We start from the raw sequence: 23,733 nt of genomic DNA, 5'->3' as shown, positions 1-23,733 counted from the left end.
AGGCTCATTTGTTCAGAGGAACTTTTTCTTAACCTTTCTTCCCTCTACGTAATGCAAAAGTCTGCAAGGAAACACAAAAGAAGGAAGCTTCGCTGCTTAAGCATAATCTAGATAATCATGCCCGTGGTCTAAAATAAAATGAGGCATCTTAGGAAAGGGGATAGTATCTAATCCTTATTTTCTCTCTCTCTCTGCCTCTGTCTCTCTCTTTTTCCCTTTTGCAGATGTCCCGGGGGCATTTCAGAAATAAGAACTTGTTTTCTGCCTAAATAAAAAGTAAGAATATATAATGTTTGTGATGGTGGTGATGACTGAACGGGAGCTGTTCAGCAGGGCTAATAGGAAATTGATCCCCCAGTGATCAGGTGCGGAATCTCTCTGAGACAAGTGTTCAGCTCTGAATGTTTTACAGACAGAAGGTGGCCGTCACCAATGTGGGAGGATTTATGGGATATTGGGAATAAACTTGCTGCACACAAATATTTTTTCCTACTGACCCACCAAGATGCCTGAGATTATGATATTATGCGCTTCTTGTGGCAATTTCATTGAAGGATAAGCTTAAAGCACGAAGGTTGTCTGAGCTCGGTATGTACAAAAAGCCATTGTCTTGAGTCATATACCAGCTGGGAGCCTGGGACCATCAGAGTCCGCTAATGCACAACAGAGTGCAAGAGAGTTGAGCTTTGTTGGAGGATGATGACCAAGAGCATGTGGGTGCTGCAGATGTGGGGGTGTCATAAGGGAGCGGAAGTACAGGGAAGAGAGAGGGAAGATGTGGCCACCAGAAAGCAGTATAGCTACTGATGGCAAAGGGCAGCCCACCTTTTGGAGTTATCCTACTTGGGTTCAAATCTGAGTTCTGCCGTTTACAAAATGTACACTTGGGTCAACTCATGGTCTCAGTTTCTTTATCTGTAACGTGGGGGTAAGAGCAGAATTATCTCAGAGGGTTGATGTGAGGATGAAATAAAATAATGAATTGTAATATGGTAAACACAGAACTTGGAACATAGTAAATGTCCAATATATATTAGCTCCTATTATTACTTACATTAACATAGTAGAGGAAATGTGTCAAACACTAGCCAAGGAACTTTTAGTTAAGCTGATGACTGTATTTGCTTTTATTTGTTTTTATTTTTTCTGCAACGTTATAACTTTTAATTTTCACAACAATTCTTTACTAGTATCCCCTTCTAGAGAGGAAGAAATTGAAGCTTACAAAGATTAAATAATTTGGCTGCTTTTGGGTAGCTGGTAAATCCCAGAATGGAGTTGAATCTGAATCCCTCCCAGGCTCACTCCATGGGGTGTGGGCCCTGCCTGCAGCTAACCTGCAAGGCCAGGTACTTCAGCTGAGTTCCACAGATGCAGGGTTCTAGATGGGATTTGGAAACAAGTGATTTAATGAGGAAGAGCCCTTCATGAAAGAACCTGTGGGGGAGAACAGGATAGGAAGGAGAAGGACCCCAATGAAGATGCAGTCTAAGGCAAAGTCTAGTCTTGGCATGGTCATGGCAGGGGAGAGGGTCAAGAGAATAAATCAAGCCACACGCCACAATCGTCCCTCCTCAAAGTAGATAGAGTGGCCTTAGTCACTCACTGAATCAGTCAGTCACTGGCTTTGGATTGCCCCCCTCTCCTTTCCCTTTCACCGTTAGGTGAAGGGGCTCTTATTTCTGGGTAATTATTCAGAGAACAACAGTGAGCTATTAAGTTTCTAATACCGTCAGCAGCTAGGATGGGTATATCAGCCCAGTACAGATATATCAGATGATATCAGGTATACCTGGGTATACCTGGGTGATCTGGGTGGGGTGCCAACAAAAAATACTACACCAGAAAAATCAGGTGGATAAGCCCAGCTCAGGGTCAGTCTGAGAAAAGTATTAACTTGAGATGACTTGGGGAGACCCACTGTCATGCGGAATGACAAACTAATCAGGAAAAATATTTATATTCATTGAATCCAAGAGTCAAGATGAAGTATAGTGAAAGAAAAATTTGTGAAGATATTGCTAAATCATAAAGTTGTGAAAAATCTGGTGAGGGCAGACCAGGAATGAGGGCTGAAATCAGATACGCCCCTTCATCTCTCAGCATATGGGCACCGATCTACAGTCTTAAGGAAATGTGACTGTGGGACATGGAAAGAGGAGAGCGTGGCCCCATAGCGTGACTTTTAGGACATGCTGCAGGGCAGGGGTGAAGTTGCTTAAAAGGCTGACGTCTCAGCCAACAAGTGGTTGATGTAACCTGTGAACAGGTGGTACCAGCCTGAAATGGCGGCAGGATTCAGGGGTGAGTGGCGCAGAAACCATATTTCTAGTTCTACTTCTGCAGCAATACCATGGCTGACCCTCTACTCCTGTGGAATGTGGGCTTCTCACCCACAAAAATAAGGATGTCCTTTCCAGCTCTAAAACTTGATTCCATTTTCTTGGCGCTCAAGCCAAATACCACTGATATGTGGCTTTCACCCAAATTAGATGTGACACTCTATATACCTCACCCGTATTGAATGATAGGTTATTGCTTATTTGTGTGTGTGTGTGTGTTTCACTTTGAAAAATCAATGAAAAACTTTGGAAAATTTGTTTTATTGTTTTTTTTAAGTTAACTTGCATTTTTAAAAAAGTTAACTCTGGGGCGCCTGGGTGGTGCAGTCGGTTAAGCGTCCGACTTCAGCCAGGTCACGATCTCGCGGTCCGTGAGTTCGAGCCCCGCGTCAGGCTCTGGGCTGATGGCTCAGAGCCTGGAGCCTGCTTCCGATTCTGTGTCTCCCTCTCTCTCTGCGCCTCCCCCATTCATGCTCTGTCTCTCTCTGTCCCAAAAATAAATAAACGTTGAAAAAAATTAAAAAAAAAAAAGTTAACTCTGCACACAACATGGGGCTCAAACTCATCACCCTGAGACCAAGAATCCCATGCTCTACTATCTGAGCCAGTCAGGCATCCCTGGAAGACTGGTCTCATCGTAGTTAGAGAGCACACGTTTTGGTAGAGATGGATGGTCATGGCATGGAAGCATTCTACATTGGGCAGTGGGAAGAGGCTGACTTGTCCATTGACTTTGAGGTAGTCTGGCAAGAATCCCATCTCCCAAAATTGTACCTAGAGGGTCACCTAATGGGGTTCTCGCAGATTCAAAGCCAAAGGGTGACCCCAAGTGGTGACTGCTGGTCTAGCCACGAAGTCCTGGAAGCAGCTGTCTCGAATGTTAGTGGACATCCGGGAGCTGTGCTGATCTTCAGGATCTCTGGTGTTGCCTTGCTCATTCATAATTTTACTTTTAAGGTGATGGTGTCCCCTTGGTTTTCTCTGTGTTCACAGTATCCCTTTTTCCTGCTTCTCTGTCCACCTGACTCCAAACGGCTTAACCTTACCTACTGGTTTTTTTTAATTTAAAAATAAATTAAAAAAAAAAATATTTTTTTAGTGTTTATTTATTTTTGAGAGAAAGAGACACACAGTGTGAGTGGAGGAGGGGCAGAGAGAGGGAGACACAGAATCTGAAGCAGGCTCCAGGCTCTGAGCTGTCAGCACAGAGTCCAATGCGGGGCTCAAACTCACAGACTGTGAGATCGTGACCTGGGCTGATGTCAGATGCTTAACCAACTGAGCCAGAGTATTTTCGTAATCCCTTACCATACTGAACTCTTCTTCAGTAATGGGCTTAGTACCATGCATATGTCTCTCTCTCTCTTTTTTTTTTTTTGTATTTTATCTATCATAGCTATATGTTTGGAAAATGTTTGACCTCACTGAGCTGTATGGATTTCTTGATTGAGTTGACCTTTGAGGGTTAAGAGAATTCTTCCCTGAAAGTGCTGGGAGTAAGCACATGTGAGTCTGGCTCTCACTAGCTCCAGTAGGCGAGAAACAGATCTTTTCTTTTCCAATTACTATTGCAAAGTTTCTGGACCCAGGTCCTGGGGCTGGGTGAGTTGTTCATTCAGTAAAAACGTCCCGAGAGTCTTTCTATTATTGCTTGCTTAAATGGTAGAAAGTAAATCAAGGTCCACTTATATAAAAAGTATAATTTAGGTTAGATTTTTAAGGAAGAAAAACTTAGATCGCTGTACAAATTGGGTGGTTTTACACCACACTGTATACTGCCTGCCTATAACTGAGTGAAAACAATGGCCTATTTATCCCCAAGCTCTATGAGTTCCTCCATGAGACAGCCCGCGTAATGCTCTGACACTTACTCTTACGTGAGCCTGATCTATTAAATGACTTTTTCTATCTCATTAAGGCCACTGCCTTCAATTGTTTTTTGCTTCAAGACTGACCTGCTAAAAAAGACCTCTGTCTTCCAAACAACCACAAACTTTTCAGTTCTTAGGCTTCAGGTTTGGGAAAGCAAACACAATGCAAGATTCTCCTTCCAGCGTGCTTTATTTCATGTACCCTGGAGCCTGCAGCGGGGGGGGGGGGGGAACCCCTGATTCCAGAACAATTTCCTTTACAGCTGAGGTGCTGGTGCTTCTTAGCTCAATAAATAATAGAGCATTCAAAAAAAAAAAAATCAGCTGAACTTAATCCTCTAATGAATGGGAAGTAGAATTTATAGAAAAGGAGATAAACTAGGGATGGTTTTCTTTATAAAGTAATTTAATATGGGATTCCTTTTAATCACAACCATGAATGTATGTACTTGATTCGTTGTTGATTAGCTAGACTTTTACAAAAAAAAGCTGTACACTCTCACCGGTAAAGGGATTCCATTAGAACCCAGAACAAAATTTCTGTTGCCGCTGTTTAATAAAGGCAGAAATAGTCACAAATGAAATCATCAAGTGATTTGTTAATTATTAATGGGAGACCAATGACTTATTATTGCCTCCTATGGAAAGCTGAAAACACCCCCAAAAGGAAAACTCAACACAGGAAGCATTATTAGCTACTTAAACAGAATATTGTAAACTGTCACTGTACCTGTTAAGCAACTGTCAGAAGCCTAACTACATATATTGACTTGAATTGCGGAAAAAAGAAACTAAGAAACTTAATTTTATTCTAAGGTAGGACCAAAGTTAATCATGTTTTGACACCTGGATTAGTGCCTCACACTCCTAAAGGGTATGTGGTCCATGATGATGTAAACATTGCTGAATGTTCATGACTCATTTCTGATGGTTTTGAATATTAATTTTGGTGGTTTTGTTGGCTACAGCAGAACCTGAATTGGAAGACGGACGTGACCATTTTACCCATTGCATAAAGAATTAGAATATCCTGTTTCACATGAAAATCTGCTCATGTAGAGAGCCTGGCTCTTAAGAGAATGTTAGAACTGGAAAGATTCCAATATTCAGAAGAGAAAATTGAGACCCAGATAAGAGTAACCGGCTTATTGAAAAGTCTGATTTAGGAAGGGAAGGGGGATAATATTGTTCTACTCTTCTCTAATCACTGCCTTAAGCCGTACTCCGCTCAATCTCCTTTTCCCATCCTTCTGTGACATTTCAGGCTTATCCCATAGCTTTCCAGCCACTTTCAGTTATTAGCAACTTTAGTCCAGTCTAGGCCAATTTAAAATGATCTTAGTACAATTTAACCGCTGGTCTCCTCCCCTCCTGGCGTGGACCAGGCTTGGTTCTGAAGGACTGGCAAAGGGGAGAGGGAGCCTCGTCACCTCTTGCACGCTCTGTCCTCCTCCCTCTACTGTGGGTCTAGCTCCTCTGGTTGGAGATGGAGGGAGAAAAAGGAAAAAAAAAAACAAAACAACCTGCCATATTTTTGCTTACTTAACCAGTTAGGGGACTGCAGTCTTGTATTGGGTATTGGCTGAATACTGTCTGTGTGGCAAATGTCAAAATGCAGTCTCTCTCAGGGCAGATGTGTGAGTCCTCTGGAGGATTTAGTGAGATTTTGTGAATCCGGCTGTGGGTTGTCCAGCCCCAAAGGCCAGTGGTCTCTTCTGTAGGTGCTTTCTGCCGATGCCCAGCCCTCTGGGGTGGAGTGCTGACCAGACTGTTGAAGCTGACACCTCTGAGGTGCCCACTCTGCCGTGGGACGCTCGTCTTCCTTGTTTGTCCTGCTAAACCTTGGGAGTGCTCATTGCTCTGTAGCAGATTTGTCCCTGCCCTGTTATCTAAAATGCTTGGCTTACCAACCAGTCTGCTGCCTAAGCAGATGTCCAACCAGGGAACCAGTGCCAGACTCCGTTTCTGGAAAGTCCTGGCTGCCCCCTCCTGGCTCCAGCACCCCTTATGAGGCCAGTAATTCATGACTTTGGATTTTCTTCTTCCCACATCCCAGCCTGTTGGTGGGTAGACTGGAGGACTAACACAAACCCAGGTGATACAATCACAGTTAGGAGCTGTACGGAACAAAAGAGTGGAAAGGAAATCGAAGTGTACTCTTGCCAAAGTGAGTTACAGTTCCTTAGCTGTGGAGATTGTCTTGATCAAAGCTTGTGCTGAATCTTGCCGCTGCATCTGTTTCAGAGGCCAGATTTTCCTGTGCTGCTCAGTGATTTATTACTCTTGGTAATAAATGCACTGTGGTAATGAACAAAATGTAATGGACTGTGTTGGCAAATGGCATGGTTTGTGGCTGTCCCACTTATGGTTTTCTAAATTCAATGCGATGGTGTTCTAATCACTTGTGAAGCTTTACTCTTGCTTAGAAAGAGAAATTGTAATATCTTGTTGAACTCGTACATGTAAAACGATACCAGAGCACATTTTCTCAAGCACTTTCTAATCATTTGCCAAGAACATAAAATTTAAAGTAGTCTCTAGCTTCCAGGCAAAAGACAAAAAAAAGGACTGATATTTATGTTAGCTTCACCATTGTTTTCGTGAATCCTCATTAAGAGTTTTGCAAATAAGATGATGTATGTACATCCAGCAGAAGTGTTCAATGACTAGATCTATTGATCAAATGTTTTTAAAGGATAACTGTGAAATATCTTTTTGAAATGTGGAGCTTATGATTGAAATTTATACAAAGTTTCATTGTCTTTCAAACCTATTTAAAATAATGTTTTTAAATGTTTGTTTATTTTTAGGAGAGAGAGAGAGAGAGCACACAAGCAGGGGAGGGGCAGAGAGAGAGAAAGAGAGAGGGAGACACAGAATCTGAAGCAGGCTCCAGGCTCTGAGCTGTCAACACAGAGCCTGATGTGGGGCTTGAACACGTGAACCGCAAGATCGTGACCTGAGCCGAAGTTGGAGGCTTAACTGACTGAGCCACCCAGGCGCCCCTCAAATCTGTTTTTAATTTTAAAGCAGTCTTTTATTGTTCTTTGAAATAATTTTCACTAGAGCCTAACTTGAAAAAAATACGTATTGGAGTCAGATATGTCAGTGTTTGAGTTAGGCTCTGCCATTTACTGCTACATACTTAACGTGGCTACCTATATTAAGCTCCCCAAGCCTCGGTTTCCTCATCTCTAAAATGGGGTAGCAATCCCTAACTCGTAGAATAGCCTCGACGATCATTTGAGACTGTGTGAGATGCTTAGAATAGAGCCCTGCACACTGAAAATGCCCAGACATTCCGTTATAGTTTATCACTGACTCTTGTGATGGATTGGTTGCACTACTGGCCTCAGTTCTTTACCCACTTTGTATCTGTGTCCTTTGCTACATGACATTGCACACCCTTCACCACAGACCTGGAGTCCATTTCTCCACCTTCCCTCTGAGCTCAGTCGTGTGACTGGCTCTCGCGGATGGAATGTTCCCAGAGGGTTGAAAAAGCACATAATGTGTTTTTGCAGTCTGTCTTGATTGTCTGTCCCCCACCCGCTGCAGCCTCCATGAGAATTGCCGGAGGATGGTGCATGAAGGGGGTTCTGGTGGCCCCAGTCATCTCAGAGGAGACATCCTGGAATGCAGCTGTCAGCCCAGCCCAGCTGGGACTGACCAGCACACCTGTGAGCTATCTAAAGACTGTTTTGAATCATTGTGTTTTGGTGTGGTTTGTGCAGCATTAGTGTTGTGACAGGTAATGGATGCAGTCATTAATAATTAATGGTTTGAATTCGTACAGCAATCTTCTTATGAGTGTATGGCTTATCTCCCCAATGAGACTTCTACTCTGTTTCCTCTACAAGGCAAAACTTTGTACAGCACTTCGTGGTAGTAAGTACTCAGCCTATGTTTCTCGGCATATTATAGTCCAGGAAAAATTAGGGAAACCGTGGGCTTGTCCATTAATAGAATGAATTCTGGATGTGTCACAAACATTTGGGCTTCATTCTCAGCTCTGTTATTTTCTAACTGGGTAATATCAGACTCATCAGGCTCACCTAACCTGTCTGATCTTGTTTCCTTACCGACAAGTGGATATAATAATATATCTTCTTTTATTGGGTGAGGTAAGGTACACAAAACACAGGTTAGGCATTCGTGAAAGCAAACTGTTAATGGCTTTTATAGAGTTCAATAGATGGGCTAAAAGGCTTATTTGAAAGTCTTAGCAATGGCTTATTCTTCTCAGACCTTTGGTCAAAGAATGATATTCCTACATTGTAAGATTAGCTTATAAATCTTGATAAGGACATGCATGAAGACGAGTGAAGAAGGGATTTCAGGCAGGTCAATTGAATGAAGCTTGGGTGTCGAAAGAGTGGTTGATAGAGACCTCAGCCCATTCACCACTCGTCTTTTAGCCACTTCATCTTCCATTTCATTCTTCCCACTTCCGCATGCCCCACACACGCAGTGCTCTTCTGTGGTCGGCTGGATGCCCACAGCTCTACATGGAGCTTTCCTTCTGGGTAGAAAATGACCTGGGCTTCCACCTCTCTGCCTCTTGTTCTTACTTAGTCTCTTTCATATCAGATGCAGGCTTCATACTCTGCTTTCTCTGGAACATGTCAAAGGAAGCTGTGTATGAACTTGAAGAAATGTTTCTAATGATGAGCAGGAATTTAATTCATAATGACAGGATCCTGGGCTTGTCTGGTTGGCTGGGGCCTTTTCCTTGCCTCCTCTCAGCTTGTACTTTACAGATGGTTCCTGACTATGACTTTATAGTCAGCATGCTCTGCTTAGAAAAGTTAGAGAATTCATGAACTATACTTTCCTCAACCACTTGAAAAATAACCCATGCCTCAGCCTTTGCTTTGAATAAGAAGTCTCCAAGACTGAAGTTGCTCATATTGAAGGTAATTTGGTGAAGTAGTTTTGAATCCAGGCAGGGAACAGGATTGAGTGCTTTGCCTTTCCCTTTCTATTCTTGTATGTAGTCCTCCGTGTTTTTTCTCTTTCGCTTACGTGGGTATTCTCTGCACCTTCTTAGTTGCTTAGATGTTACTTTCTCACTCAGAGCCTAAGTTTCAGTTTTCTGCTCTCCTTAGCCTCAGGAAAAGTAAACATAGCTAACATTTATCAAGTATGTAATGCATGCCAAGGACTGTGCCTGGCATGTATTAATGCATTTAATTATAAGTCAATGAAGCTGGTATAACTATTCTGTTTAATTTTTAAAAACATTTATTTATTTTTGAGAGACAGAGAGAGACAGAGCATGAGTCGGGGAGGGGCAGAGAGAGAGAGGGAGACACAGAATCAGAAGCAGGCTCCAGGCTCCAACCTGTCAGCACAGAGCCCGATGTGGGGCTTGAACTCACTGACCGTCAGATCATGACCTGAACCGAAGTCAGACGCTTAACCATCTGAGCCACCTAGGTGCCCCTCTTCCATTTTTTTTTAAGATAAGGAAATAAAGCACAGAGAAATGCATTATATAATTTTTGTAAAGTTGCTTCCAAATTTTGACTTGGTACTTTGGGAAATGATTCATATAAAACTTAGAATGTGATCACTGCCTACAGAAGCTCTTCACCATAGGACTCACCCCAGTCCTATGAGATGCTCTGTGAAGTGTTAGATCATCAACAGAACATGCTAAGCATATAGGAAATATGCACATGTGTGCATGTAAAAGACTCGGAAAACAACTCCAGGAAAAAGACTTTCTTTAACTCATTATTTCCTAAACTAATAAGCCACAGACACATTTTGCCCAACATCAGTGGACCTTATGTTCTACACTGTACATGCTGGAGAAAGGTAATGTGACTGATATTTAAGCAAACACAATGAGATGTGAATCCAAATATATTCTGTCCCAATTGGAAGAAGTCACCTTAGCAGACTGTTCATTCTGTAATGTGGTTCTAAATCTTAAAATGCTTCAGTGATTTTTGGAGACTTTTCTTTTGGTGTTCCCTTAGTGCCAAAGTCACAGAGGAAAGTCAATCTCATTACTTTGTAATCACACCTTGTGTCTGACCCCAAAGAGCGTCTCTGAACTTGGTCATCCAACTCATGCACCAGACATGGTACTGGATAAAATTGTTCTAAAAAATTATAAATAAAACTTCAAGGATGAAGAGTTTCCAAGGGTGAAGATGCTCATATTGAAGGCAATTTAGCCTCCCGGCTACACTGAGGTGAAGGGTTTTTGAGCAAGATGTTGGGTAGGATTGATTGCTCTGAATCACCACCTCAAAAGAAGTCTTTATCCTTAGGTTCTCTGTCTCCTCAGCTGCCCCTGGACAACTCCTTCCAGCAGTTTCCTGGTTCTTGGCTATAAATAGTTCTCAGCTTTGTCCCATGTTTGGTGTTGGTCTAGGCCATCCTTCTATGTTGGTGCAATCCCTTGGCTTCTGTCCTTTGCATGTATCTTACTTGCTTTCTTGTTCAGTTTTCTGCCTGGCAAAGTCAGAAGAAACTACTATTTCTGGGTTTCTATTCCTGAGTTGAAACTTCTCAGCTGTTTTCCTTGAGTGTCCTGACTCCTGGCTGAGTTCTGTTGTTACCTTGGTTGAACATCTCTAGTGCCTCCAATATGGCCACTCTCTATGTTCCCAAGTGGCACTAGTGTCACTTAGAAAACACTTAGCTTGGACTTGGAGATCCAGAATTTATTGATTTGGCATGTCCGTGTTGAATGACTACTAGATGCCAGGTACTTTTACAGGTGTTAGGGATTAAAAAGTGATGCTAAGACAATGTTACTTTCTAGGTGCGATAAAGTAGATTAAATAAGGTAATACAAAACTATGTAAGTGGACTGGGGTTGGTGATGAAGGGTGGGATGGCTTGAATGTTTGTGTCTGCTCCAAAATACATGTATTGAAATCCTAACTCCCAATGTGATGATATTAGGAAGTGGGGCATTTGGGAGCTAACTGGTTCATGAGGGTAGGGCCCTCATGAATGGGATTAGTTCCTTATTAAAAGGGATCTCAGAGAGCTCTCTCAGCCTTGTCTTGCCATGTGAGGAGACAATAAGATAGCAGTATGCAGCCCTGAATAGGGTTCTCACCAGAACCCAAATGTGTTGGTACCCTGATCTCAGACCTCCAGCCTCTAGAACTGTGAGAAATAAATTTCTGGGGTGTGTGTGTGTGTGTACCCCATTTATGGTGTTTTATCATAGCAGCTGGAATTAAGACAAAGAGTAAAGGTATCATTGCAGAGAGACTAACATAGGCATGGAAGGAGGGCATGTTCAGGAAAAGGCAAGCTGTTCACTATAGCTGAAGTCATAGGGTATAAATGATAGGGCTTTAAGGTTTTATATATAGCAAGAGCCAGGATTGGAGAGGGAAATGAAAATAAGATTAAATCAGGTAAGGGAGTGTGCAGTTTGTGGGGAAAGGGAATTCTTCAAACCTTTAAGTAAGGCACTGAGGTGACCAATGGAACACTGCAAATCTGACACCAGTGTGGAGGGCGGGCAGACAGCCGGCACGGAGGTGCGACATGTGACTAATGCAGATCTCAGATGATGAGCATCTGAACCAAATCAGGTCCAAATTCCAAGTGGGAATAAAGAGGAGGGTCTGGATGAGAAAGCTCAGTAATCAACAGATCAACAGTAATTAGCATTTCATGACATGACCATGGGGGAGGAGGAAGAAAATGTATATGACTTCCAAGTTTCTTTATCGGCAACCGGTTAAAAAATTTTGCTGAGACTGGGGACACAGAAGGAGCAGAATATTCAAAGGACAGAGAAGCTTCAGTATCCATTAGGTGTAACCAGCTTAAGAATAATAATAACAATAGGGGCGCCTGGGTGGCGCAGTCGGTTAAGCGTCCGACTTCAGCCAGGTCACGATCTCGCGGTCGGTGAGTTCCAGCCCCGCGTCGGGCTCTGGGCTGATGGCTCAGAGCCTGGAGCCTGTTTCCGATTCTGTGTCTCCCTCTCTCTCTGCCCCTCCCCCGTTCATGCTCTGTCTCTCTGTCCCAAAAATAAATAAACGCTGAAAAAAAAATTTAAAGAATAATAATAACAATAACAATGCAAAAAGACTCCCAGTTGAGACACTATTCCAGTGAACTAGAATTTCATATATGCATATTTTATTCTTCAGTATATCTAATTTGAAATTTATATAAATGTGATCTATAGATAGATGAGCACAAGAAAGAGGGCAGGATCTAAAAGGCAGATCAAAAAAAAATTTAAGTCAATTGCATCTGTGACCCCGTGTGTTAACATCTCTACCCAGTGACTCCCAAGACTGTGATTTGTGTTTTGCTTGGTGCATAAAGATATATAGTTGGGCAAGGCTGTAAAATTTTTTTTTGAGGAAAGTTACTACAAGTCATAATAAACCTTTATTTTGGCAAGCAGAATGAACAAATTTGTCTACATGATTAGGAGAAAACTCTAGCAAATCATCAAGATATACAAGAGCTGGCAGCATGTGTATTTTTTTGGTTGTTTTTCAGAAACATATTTATTTCTCCTCAAAGGGGAAGAAAAATCTTAATGATAATATTGCTAAAAATGAGAGAAGGTTAGGTGCTTTCTCTGCCCACAGTGAAAATGACTTCCATCTGTATGTAACATGTTTCATATTCGGCTACAGAACAAAACTGTTAATAAGTGGGAAAATGTGTGAAAGAAAAATTTCTTCCAAATTATGATTCACAGTTGGAAAGGATAAGCATTTAAATGTTAATGACAATAATACCATTACTGCTCTGCCTGAAAATAAATCTAGGTAGGAAGAGCTCCATCCGTGATTAATAAGAAATCAAGTTTATGTAAGAGTGTGTGTCAACTATACTCAAATAAAAAAAATAAAGAAAAAATTTAAAAGAAAAATACATGAAACAACAGCAACCCAAAAGAAATTAGGTTTGCGTCAGAATTCTGCTTAGAATTCATGCTTCCTAAGACATGTTAAGGTCACACACCAACTCTATTCTGTCATTAAAAGTGGCTTTCAACACAATCAGGTCAAGAATAGGACCATTTAACTTGGAATGGACTGGAGTCTGACATTCCTTTTTTTCTTTTTTTTAATGTTCATTTATTGTTGAGAGAGGGAGAGAGAGAGAAAACGAGCATGAGTGGGGGAGGGGCAGAGAGAGAGGGAGACACAGAGCTGTCAGCACAGAGCCTGACACGGGGCTGGGGCTCACAAACTATGACATCATGACCTGAGCTGAAGTCAGATGCTTAACTGACTGAGCCACCCAGGCACTCCTGGAGGTTGACGTTTCTATTCATATCAATTTTGTGGGCTGTTTTAATTTTTTAAAAAATAGTTCAAACTTACAGAAAGATGCCCCTCATTAAGATTCTCAACTGTTGGCATTTTTACCACTTTGCTTTATCATTCTTGCTCTACATACGTATCATTACTACCCTTTTCCTTAAACCATTTGAAAGGATGCTGCCTGTTACTTCTAAATACTTCAGCGTATTTAGTGTGTATTTCCTACAAAGACTGTCCATAGCACAGACATCAAAATTACCAGTTGCACTGATACATTGCTATTATCTAATTCACCAAACCCATTCAAATTTTTCCACTGTCTTAATGATGTCCAGGATCCAATTTAGGATTACACATTCCATTTAGCTATAATGCCTCCTTAGTCTTCAGTTTGGAACAGCTCCATAGTCTTTTCTTATCTATCATGGTTTTGACTTTTTGGGTCAGTGACCTCATAGAATGTCCCTCATTTGGTTTTATCTGATATTTCCTCATGAGTGTGAGATTATGTGTTTTTGTCAGGAACAATTTAGATAGGATCTTGTATTCTGCACCATTTTAGGAGACAGGGTCTTTCAGGTTTCTCCACTGTAAAGTTCATTCATAAGCTGTACTTGTTAATAAGTGTTATTAATCCAGATTCTAATATCAGGGAGAACTATATCAATATATTTTTTATGACTTTCTATTTTATTCAACGTATTATAATCTGTCACTATCATTATTTATTTTGATGCTTACATTATCCCATATCTGGCTAGTGGGAGCTCCTTACAGGTGGGTTTCTGTCCTTTTGAGTGCTTCTTAGAGTGCTTTCTTACTTTCTTTTACAAAAAGATGTTCCAGAAGTATCTTGTATTCTCCTAACTCAGACCTGGAACCAGCCATTTCTTCAAGGAGCCCTGGTTCATTTTGTTGGAGAATGGTCTTTAAAACCAGGATATCAGACAATGACATGCTTATTACTACTGGGATGTCACTCCTTGTTGTCTTCTTAGAGGATGGAACTTGGAGATACATGTATATATATGCATACGCATCCTGTGTGTGTGTGTGTGTGTGTGTGTGTGTATGTGTGTGTGTATTCATTTGGGGGTTTTCAAAGTGTGGTTCCTAGACCAGCATGATCAGCATCATCTAGGAACTTGTTAGAGGTACAAATTATCAGGCTCCACCCCAGCTCTACTGAAACAGAAACTCTGGTGGTAAGGCCGAGAAATTTGTGTTTTAACAAGGCACCTAGGTGATTTTGATGATATAGTACAGTTAAGTTTATAAACTACAGATCTACTGATAAATTACGTGTGTGTGTGAGTGTTGTGTGGATCAGTGGGTCAGTAGTTTTTAAACTAAGACATGCATCAGAATATGTCTATATATACATATATATAATATAAGAAATATATATATATTTGCATCTATATATTTTTTTTCAACGTTTATTTATTTATTTTTGGGACAGAGAGAGACAGAGCATGAACGGGGGAGGGGCAGCGAGAGAGGGAGACACAGAATCGGAAACAGGCTCCAGGCTCCGAGCCATCAGCCCAGAGCCTGACACGGGGCTCGAACTCACGGACCGCGAGATCGTGACCTGGCTGAAGTCGGCCGCTTAACCGACTGCGCCACCCAGGCGCCCCACATCTATGTTTATTTCTATATCTTTCCGTATATATATTGAAAACCATGAGTTTGCTTTGATACTTCCAATTCTAATCGAATAATGGGGGGTTTATTCTAGACTATTCTTTTCCATATTTATAACTTCCCTCTTTGACAGGGAAACACCTTACTCCCAGTTTTCTCAGCATATTCACTGTTTGGATCAATTCCCCTGCATGGAAACAAACTCTTGACCCTGGCAGGGATAATCACCTTCCCTGGCTGCCTTCCTTCCTTGGCTCCAAACCCTGCTGGCCACCTCCAACAAATATTAGAGAAAGGAAAGGAGGAAGCCGTATTGATTTTTAGAAGGTGAAACACTATGAAAATAATTTTAAATCAATGTATGGGATGTCAATATCAGTCGATTAATATTAATTAGAAGTTCACTTTTGATTATCAGCTGATAAATGTCAATAAGTTTTTCCATCTTTAGTTGGACACTGTTGTTTTCTCTAAACTCAGTCTCTTTTTCAGTCATTCATTTCCCCTTAACCTCACCTCATCATATTTATGATCAGCTTGTTGCTCTCATTAAATTGAGATATGTATACCTCCATCAGTTTAATGTACAATCCCTCTCTGCACCCAGAGATTTGCTTTAACAGTTGATTCTTGCAACTTGCTCTTTCTCCTGGGTTCATTTCTCCTGCACGGATAGAATTTTGTACAGGTATTGCCATTTTTGAGCATTCACTCAACAAACATTATTGAGAATGTATCATGTCTTCATTTTGAAAAAGTTGTCTGAGGTGCTTTTGAGACACTCAAGTGTGGCTGTCTGGTTGGCAGTTAGACATACAATATGGAATTCAGAGTAGTTTTCTGGGGGTGGAAAGAAAGAAAATAGTGAATCATCTGCATGCATACAGGTGGTCATTAAGGCCATGCACATGAATGAGATCACCCAGAGAGGAAATGTAGAGTGAAAGGGGAAGGCCTGGGAACTATCCTTCAAGAAATCTGTTACATATATATTTTTTGTTTATTTGTTTGTTTTGTTTTTTTGTTTTCTGTTTTTGTTTTGTGTTTTGGTCAGGGAGATAAGTCAGAATCTAAAAAGAAGATGGGGGTGAGTGGTACCTTGGTGACTCAGTCAGTTGAGTGTCAGACTCTTGATTTCTGCTCAGGTCATGATCTCATGGTTGGTGAGTTCCAGCCCTGTGTCAGGCTCTGTGCTGACATTGTGGAGCCTGCTTGAGGTTCTCTCTATCCCTCTCTTTATGGTCCTTCCCCACTCTCTCTGTCTCTCTCAAAAGAAATAAATAAACTTAAAAAGAAGATGGAAAAGCCTGATCATAGTGTTAGGAGAAGAGCTACAAAAGAGTGTGTTGTATTAGTCAAAAACAAAGTGTTTCAACCAAGAGGAAGTTCAGCCATGCTTGGAGGCCAGGGAGATAAGAACATTACATGGACTTCGTGTGGTCTTATTAAAGGGTTCAATAAAAAGTTACATGTGGAACTGTTTCTGTGGTGTAATGGGAATAGAAGCTGGATGGGGTAGGTTGAGGAGTGGGTGGGAGATGATGAAATAGAGACAGAGATTATTTACAATTATTTTGGGAGAGTTTGGCTTTGAAGTGGAATAAAAAAATAAAATCTGGGGCTAGAGAGGAAGAATAATAGTCCAAGTGAGTTTTCTTTAATGGGAGAGAATAGAAAGTGTTTGAAAGCCATTGTGGGGGTGGAAATCTGGTTGGGGAGGAAGGAGGTTGAATATATAAAGGAGAAAACAGATTATTATGTGGAGTTCCTGAGAAAGTGGGAAGTGGGCATGGAATTAAATTGATGCAGGGATGGGGGCTGGAAAAAGAATGATAGAATGAGGGCAGATGTAGCTGGTTTGTATATTTGCTATTGGGAGGATAGGATGAGTGAGTCCTTGCCTGGTGGCTTTTGATTTCTCTATAAGGTAGGAGAGTCAAATATTGAAAGTAGAGGGAGAGTTTGAGGAGAGAGATTCTAGAGGCTTGAGGTGAGCAAAGAAATAAAAAAATGGATATATGAGAGCCAACTGGGTGGCTCAGTCAGTTAAACGTCTGACTCTAGATTTCAGCTCAAGTTGTGATCTCACGGTTTATGAATTCGAGCCCCACGTCTGGCTCTGTGCTGGCAGCAAGGAGCCTGCTTGGGATTTTCTCTCTCTCTCTCTCTCTCTCTGTCTCTCTGTCTCTCTCTCTCTCTCTCTTTCTCTCTCTCTGCCCCTCCCCTACTTGCTCTGTCTCTCTGTCTCTCAAGCTGAATAAATAAACGTTAAAAAATTTGAAAAATAAAAATGGATATATGAAGTTTAGCATCATAGGATTGGAGGGTAGAGCTGAGGTTGTTTTGAGTTGGGTGATTATGAATTAGTCCCCCTTGTCATAGAACTTGCCCAGCAGCATTCAGATGCTTGGGGCCAGGTGTAGGTAAAGTGGATAATTGTGTCCATCCAGGGTTGGAATTTGGTCAGATGAATGCAATGAAAAGACAGAGAACCAGAGTACTCAGGATCATCTCAAGGGTATTATCAAAGGGATGTGCAATGTAATCTAAACAAAGTAAGGAGGGAAGTGAAATAAAAAGAGGGTTTAGGGATTGGGAGAAGCAGAGGTGTCAATGCCTCGGAGGTTGAAGTAGGAGCAACTACATGGGAAGAGGTGAGATCAGAGTGGTATATTCGAGTTAGTGATTTTGGAAGTGAAGCTATTATGGGGATGACCATGCAAATGGCTGAAGACCCATGAAGGAGGAGGTCCCTGGGGAGCAAGAGGTTGTGTGTCAATGAAGTCATGGGAGCTTCCATATGGACAATGAAATCATCCAGGATGATGGCTGGGCATGAGTTAAATACTTTAGCAAGGTATCAAAATCTTCAGTGAATGAGGAAGATGGCCACTGTTCTTTATTTGAGGATGCACACATTTTATTTCACATTTTAATGTCTGTTAGGGATAGGTGCAGCTTTTAGTTGTTGGCGAGTTTATTTATTGTGGTCATTTTTGTTGCCCTCCCCCTCTTCCTCCCGAGCATTTACTTAAAGGACTTGTGAAACTTGTAACTCTTCGCTTCTCTACATTGAGGAAGCATGATTGTATATACGTACAATAAAAATATGAATCTAGCTGTGTGCCTGACCAGGTTTACTTAAACCTTCAGAGGCTCAGTATCCTCATATGGAAAAAGAAGATAATGGTCCCTTCCTTCTTCTAGGGATGTTGTAAAGATTAAGGTAGTTAAATCCTATCAAACTCTTAGTACTTCCTTTGACAAATAGTAAGTGCTTGATAAATAGTAGCTATTTTAATTTTTGCTTTAGAAACTTCAATGCTGCTGATAACAAGCGACACACTAATAGATATTATTGCTGTGGCTTGATAACTCCTGAAGCTGACCCTTTGCATGTTTAGTTTCTAGACACAGCTGTTTCAGTGTACATTTGTCATCTTTTTTTGTTTTTTTTTTTTTTGAGAGAGAGAGAGAGTGCACGCACGAGTGAGGGAGGGACAGAGGGAAATGGACACAGAGAATCTTAAACTAGCTCCACACTCAGCATGGAGCCATACGAGGGGCTTGATCTCACAACCATGAGATTATGACCTGAGCCAAAATCAAGAGTTGGGTGCTTAATCAACTGAGCCACCCAGGCACCTGCATATGTTTGTCTTTGATAGAAAAAAAAATACAATAATTCCTGAATTGGCTGTTTGGGATTCATATTATCTCTCTGATTTTGTATTTTGGGTTAAGAAAGTTGTTAGACTACAGAGTTACTGTGTTCTTGTAATACTTTAAAGTATTTAATTAATAAAGAAACTTTAAAAATAACTTCCTTTCTTTATAAAATTTTTTATGAAATACAATGGCTGAGAACTCAACCTTTGTTGTCAGGAAGTTCGGATTTACAGTCCTTGCTTTCTACCAGCCTAAGCTTCCCCTGAATTTATGCTTTACTTTGGCAATCATTCACAATTACCTGCAGAAGATCTATGGTATCTCTATGTGTACAAAGCACAGATATTTCTAAAACCACCCATAGAAGGGACAAAATATTTGAGTTCCAGGTGTTGTTGGCGTTGTTGTCTAATCTTGAATTTCTTAACTCATTTACACTTTGCTTTTCACTGATAACTTCACGTTAATTCAAGGTTTTGTGCAGGATGCTTTTTAGGTCATTTTTATTAGTTGCAAACGTGAATAGTGCTATAAATATTGTCGTGTTTGGAGGACAATAAGTTAGGCAGATTTGGCCTCTTCCATAAACAAATCTTACTTGCAAACTTTCTTGGCCACCACTTTGGTTCTTCTGTTTATCTCTATTTTTCTTCATAAATAAAAAGCCTTCTTAGGATTCCGAAGGTACATAGTGCTAAACTCTAATTTAAATAGCCAACCTATTATAAATTCTGGAGTTTTATTTGCAGAGCTTTATGTTTGAGTGCCAGATTGTTTGACATTTAAGATATCCCAGTTTTCAAATTTGTAATGAACGGTGTGGTATGAGAGATAGTATCAGAACTTTAAGGGTCAACCTCTTGGAATTTTGACATGGTCTCCATTTGTGCACGCAGTTGGCACTAGGCAAGCTTATGAAGCAGGTAACATTTGTCTTATTTATTCTTCCAGACTCTGCATTCTGAGTTGTTTTCCAGCCGTATTGGCTCCGTCTCTCCCCTCTCTGTAGGAACACAGAGGCTCTGTACTTGCTCTCCTTTTTCCCCCCATCTATCCCCCAACTAGCAAGAATGGAACCATATTCCAATTACACCATGTTTTGTTTCTCAGAATGCAGTCCATAGCAATCTGCATTACAGTCATTTGAGAGGCTTGTTAAAAACATAGATTCCCATCCTCATTCCATCAGGATATCTTGGAAATTTCCCAGGTATATATAAAGCCCAGTAAACTTTTTTAAATGTTTGTTTATTTTTGAGACAGAGTGAGAGACAGAGTGTAAGTCGGGGAGGGGCAGACAGAAGGAGACATAGAATCTGAAACAGGCTCTAGGCTCTAAGCTGTCAGCACAGAGCCCCACGAGGGGCTAGAACTTGTGAACTGTGAGATCATGACCTGAGCCGAAGTCGGACGCTCAACTAATTGAGCCACTCAGGAGTCCTAAGGCATGGTAAATTTTTGAAATCACTAATTAAAAAAATTATATCTCGGGGCGCCTGGGTGGCGCAGTCGGTTAAGCGTCCGACTTCGGCTCAGGTCATGATCTCACGGTCCCTGAGTTCGAGCCCCGCGTCGGGCTCTGTGCTGACAGCTCAGAGCCTGGAGCTTGTTTCAGATTCTGTGTCCCCTTCTCTCTCTGCCCCTCCCCCGTTCATGCTCTGTCTCTCTCTGTCCCAAAAATAAATAAAAAAAACGTTGAAAAAAAATTAAAAAAAAATTATATCTCTAAAGGCATTCGCCTTTTAGGAATTAAAAAAAAATTTTTTTTTTAATTTATTTTTTGAGATAGAGTGTGAGTGGGAGAGGAGCACAGAGAGAGAGAGACACACACACACACACACACAGAATCTGAAGCAGGCTCCAGGCTCAGAGCTGTCAACACAGAGCCTGATGCGGGGCTCAAACTCACGAACTGTGAGATCATGACCTGAGCCGAAGTCAGACGCTTACCGACTAAACCACTCTGGCACCCCACTTTTTCGGAATTTCTTAAGCTGCAGAATACAACTGTAGTCATGCAGTTGAAGACATTTTTGTATCACTGTTTTTTTCTAGTACCCTAGAGATCAGACCATAGTAGATTGTATGGACATTCCTGCATAAAGAATTCGGGGAAAAAGTAGATATTTTTGGAATCTTGTGAAGTCAGCTTAAATTGAATATTTTACCTGTTATAAGTAACCGGAAGATGCATCAATTGGCTACTTTCTTAGATATCTGATATTGTATAAAAAGTGATCCTTCCAGTAAAAGATGTTAGAAACAGCATTTCCTTGTTTTCCCACAGAGGGGATAAAATAGATCACAAGAAGATGAATTCAAGCTGGATGTTAGGATGAACTTCTGCATTTTTTTTAAAAACCAAAATGCATTTTTAAATAATCAGGATAATCTAAGCTTTAAAATCATTAACTTGAAATATCCAGAGAGTCATGTCAATAATTTCTAGGAAACTCATATTGTTCTGACAAACCACTTTGTGGCTTTATGGGGGACCGATGTAAAACTTAGCGACACAAGAACCTGAAATATATGTTTTAAGGAATTTATAGGATTTCTATTGCCTTCCTTGAAGTTTACCAAGAGTGCTTCTATGTATAAAATTAATGTGTCTAATTAATTTGTTAGAAGGTAGTTGAATTCAGTTGAGCGATTATTTATTTTGGGTGGCAGGTATGTCCTTTAGTATACCAAAAAATCAATTTTGTCAATTTTGCGGTTTTAGTTTTTAGTGAGTTGTTTTGGCATTGTGGTGTGCAGGCTTATGTATTCATTCAAGAAGAATAATTTTTCTGGACATCACTCAGAATACTCCATGATGCTGGGGCACCTGGGTGGCTCAGTCGGTTAAGTGTCCGAATTCGGCTCAGGTCATGATCTGACAGTTTGTGAGTTCGAGCCCTGCATCGGGCTTTGTGCTGACAGCTTGGAGCCTGGAGCCTACTTCAGATTCTGTGTCTCCCCCTCTCTCTACCCTTCCCCTGCTCACACTCTGTGTCTCTCTGTCTCTCAATAATAAATAAACCTTAAGAAAAATTAAAAAAAAAAAGAATACTCCATGATGCTAAATGGCTAGCTAGAGAGTCAACATGCTGATGCATCTCCTTCCTGATGAAACTTTTACTTTGGCAAGGTAAGAAATGTCACCTTGGGGCAGCCCCAGGTTTTATCTAACTCAGATTCTGCCTCAGGCAATGGAAATAAGAGATTGATTTAGAGACAGCATGGGGAATTTTTTCTAAGTCTGTTATGTTTTAACCAGACAATTAGCCTTACACTTTTTAAATAAAGTATCAGGCCGAGGTGAAGATGTTAAATGCCTATATCAACAACAATACAAGGAGACTAGCAAGAAATTATGCTTTCAGTTGCATTTTTTTAAATGTTTGTTTATTTCTGAAAGAGAGACAGAGTGGGAGAGGGGCAGAGAGACACAGAATCAGAAGCAGGCTCCAGGCTCTGAGCTGTCAGCACAGAGCCCGATGCAGGGCTTGACACAGGGCTCCAACCCATGAACCACAAGATCATGACCTGAGCTGAAGTCGGTTGCTTAACCAACCGAGACACCCAAGCGCCCCAACCACGTTACATTTTTTAAAAAGAAAATTAGAACCAAAAAGGAATCTTCTGGACTCTTTTTCTTCCTTTTGCCTCAGTTTTTATCCTCAAGTCTTCACATTCTAGTTACCATTACCTTACAACAAGTTCATGTTCTAGATCAATGTCTTTCTTCTTTCTCCTTTTTCCATTGATTTTTCCCCTAGAATTTATTTTTGTGCCAATTATGGTCTTGGCAGTTGTCCAGGTTCTGGAGGGCTATTTAAAAAATTCTAAGACTCAGATGTTTTAAAGAAGACTATAATACAATCCTTAGTTTTACTTACTCTGAAGTTGGTGAAACAGAATAAATGAAAATACTATTGGAAGACATTACTTATTAAGAATGTTCTATATGTCAGAACTTTAGCTAGACAAGTTATACACATGAACTTATGTCATCATTGGAACAACTTTGGAAGTTTGGGATTATTTTTCTTGTTTTACAATATGACAGTTTGGCTTAGTAAGAATTGGGATTCAAACTCAGTCTGGCTGACTCTGCAGTTCATATTCCTTTTATTATACCAAACTGAACAAAGAGAAGGCTCAGAAAAATATCTTAATGGTTGTTGAAGGGTATATAACTATACACCTATCACCTTAAGCTTCTCAAGTAATAAGATTTTAGAATTTCCTTTGCTGTGTAATACAATATTTACATTGCATGATGTTTTCCTCTTGATTAAGCATTTAACTCCTACTGGCTTCAATCAAACACTAGTGAATTAGATCAGGTATTATCATTTTACAGACGATGCACTAAATAACTTGTCATAGTCATATAGCTGGCACATAGCCAGAGAACTGGAGTTCATTTCTCCGTGGACGTGTTTAGAATGAGCTTGACACAAAATCTTTAAAAAAGTATAATTTTGAGCGGCAAGTGTAACCATTCCCTAGATCCCCTACCCTGAATGGAAAGTGGATGCTCTCTGTGTCCCCAGGACTCAGCCTACAGAACATTGCTTTCCTCTTCTGAGGCTGACATGTGGTAACATCAAACAAAATGTTTCTGGAAGACTTTGGGGCTCTGAAGGAGAAGGAAAAGTACAAAGGAGTGCCGCAAATGGGGGAAAGAGGTTAGAAAGATGAGCTTTAAGAGTTTTGTCTTGGGCTGGTCCTTTTGCCATCTGTCACAATGCCAGCTTTAGAGAGATGAAGAAGTATTTAATGATACTGAAAAGTAGAACATATGAATCAGTTTCACAACTGCAGTCTTATTTTTAATCATCTTCATGCACATGTCTGAAAGTAATTATACAAGAAGAAAAAGAATTGGTAAATTTACATAATAACTAACCTGGGGGGGGTCTGGGTACGTTAGTTTTA

The 23,733-nt window shown here is 40.7% G+C and overlaps 1 long non-coding RNA gene across 3 annotated transcripts in view; it reads left to right on the top strand.

Moving 5' to 3' along the window:
- The window catches only part of LOC147575629 (uncharacterized), a 440,855-nt gene that overhangs the window by 28,976 nt on the left and 388,146 nt on the right, over window positions 1–23,733 (top strand). The gene's annotated exons all lie outside the window — the stretch shown is intronic.

This window comes from Puma concolor, chromosome D3 (genome assembly GCF_028749965.1).
Source record: "Puma concolor isolate L17-30 chromosome D3, mPumCon1.1.hap2, whole genome shotgun sequence".
In the NCBI taxonomy this organism is placed as follows: Eukaryota; Metazoa; Chordata; class Mammalia; order Carnivora; family Felidae; genus Puma; species Puma concolor.
This window is presented reverse-complemented; position numbering and strand designations above follow the sequence as displayed.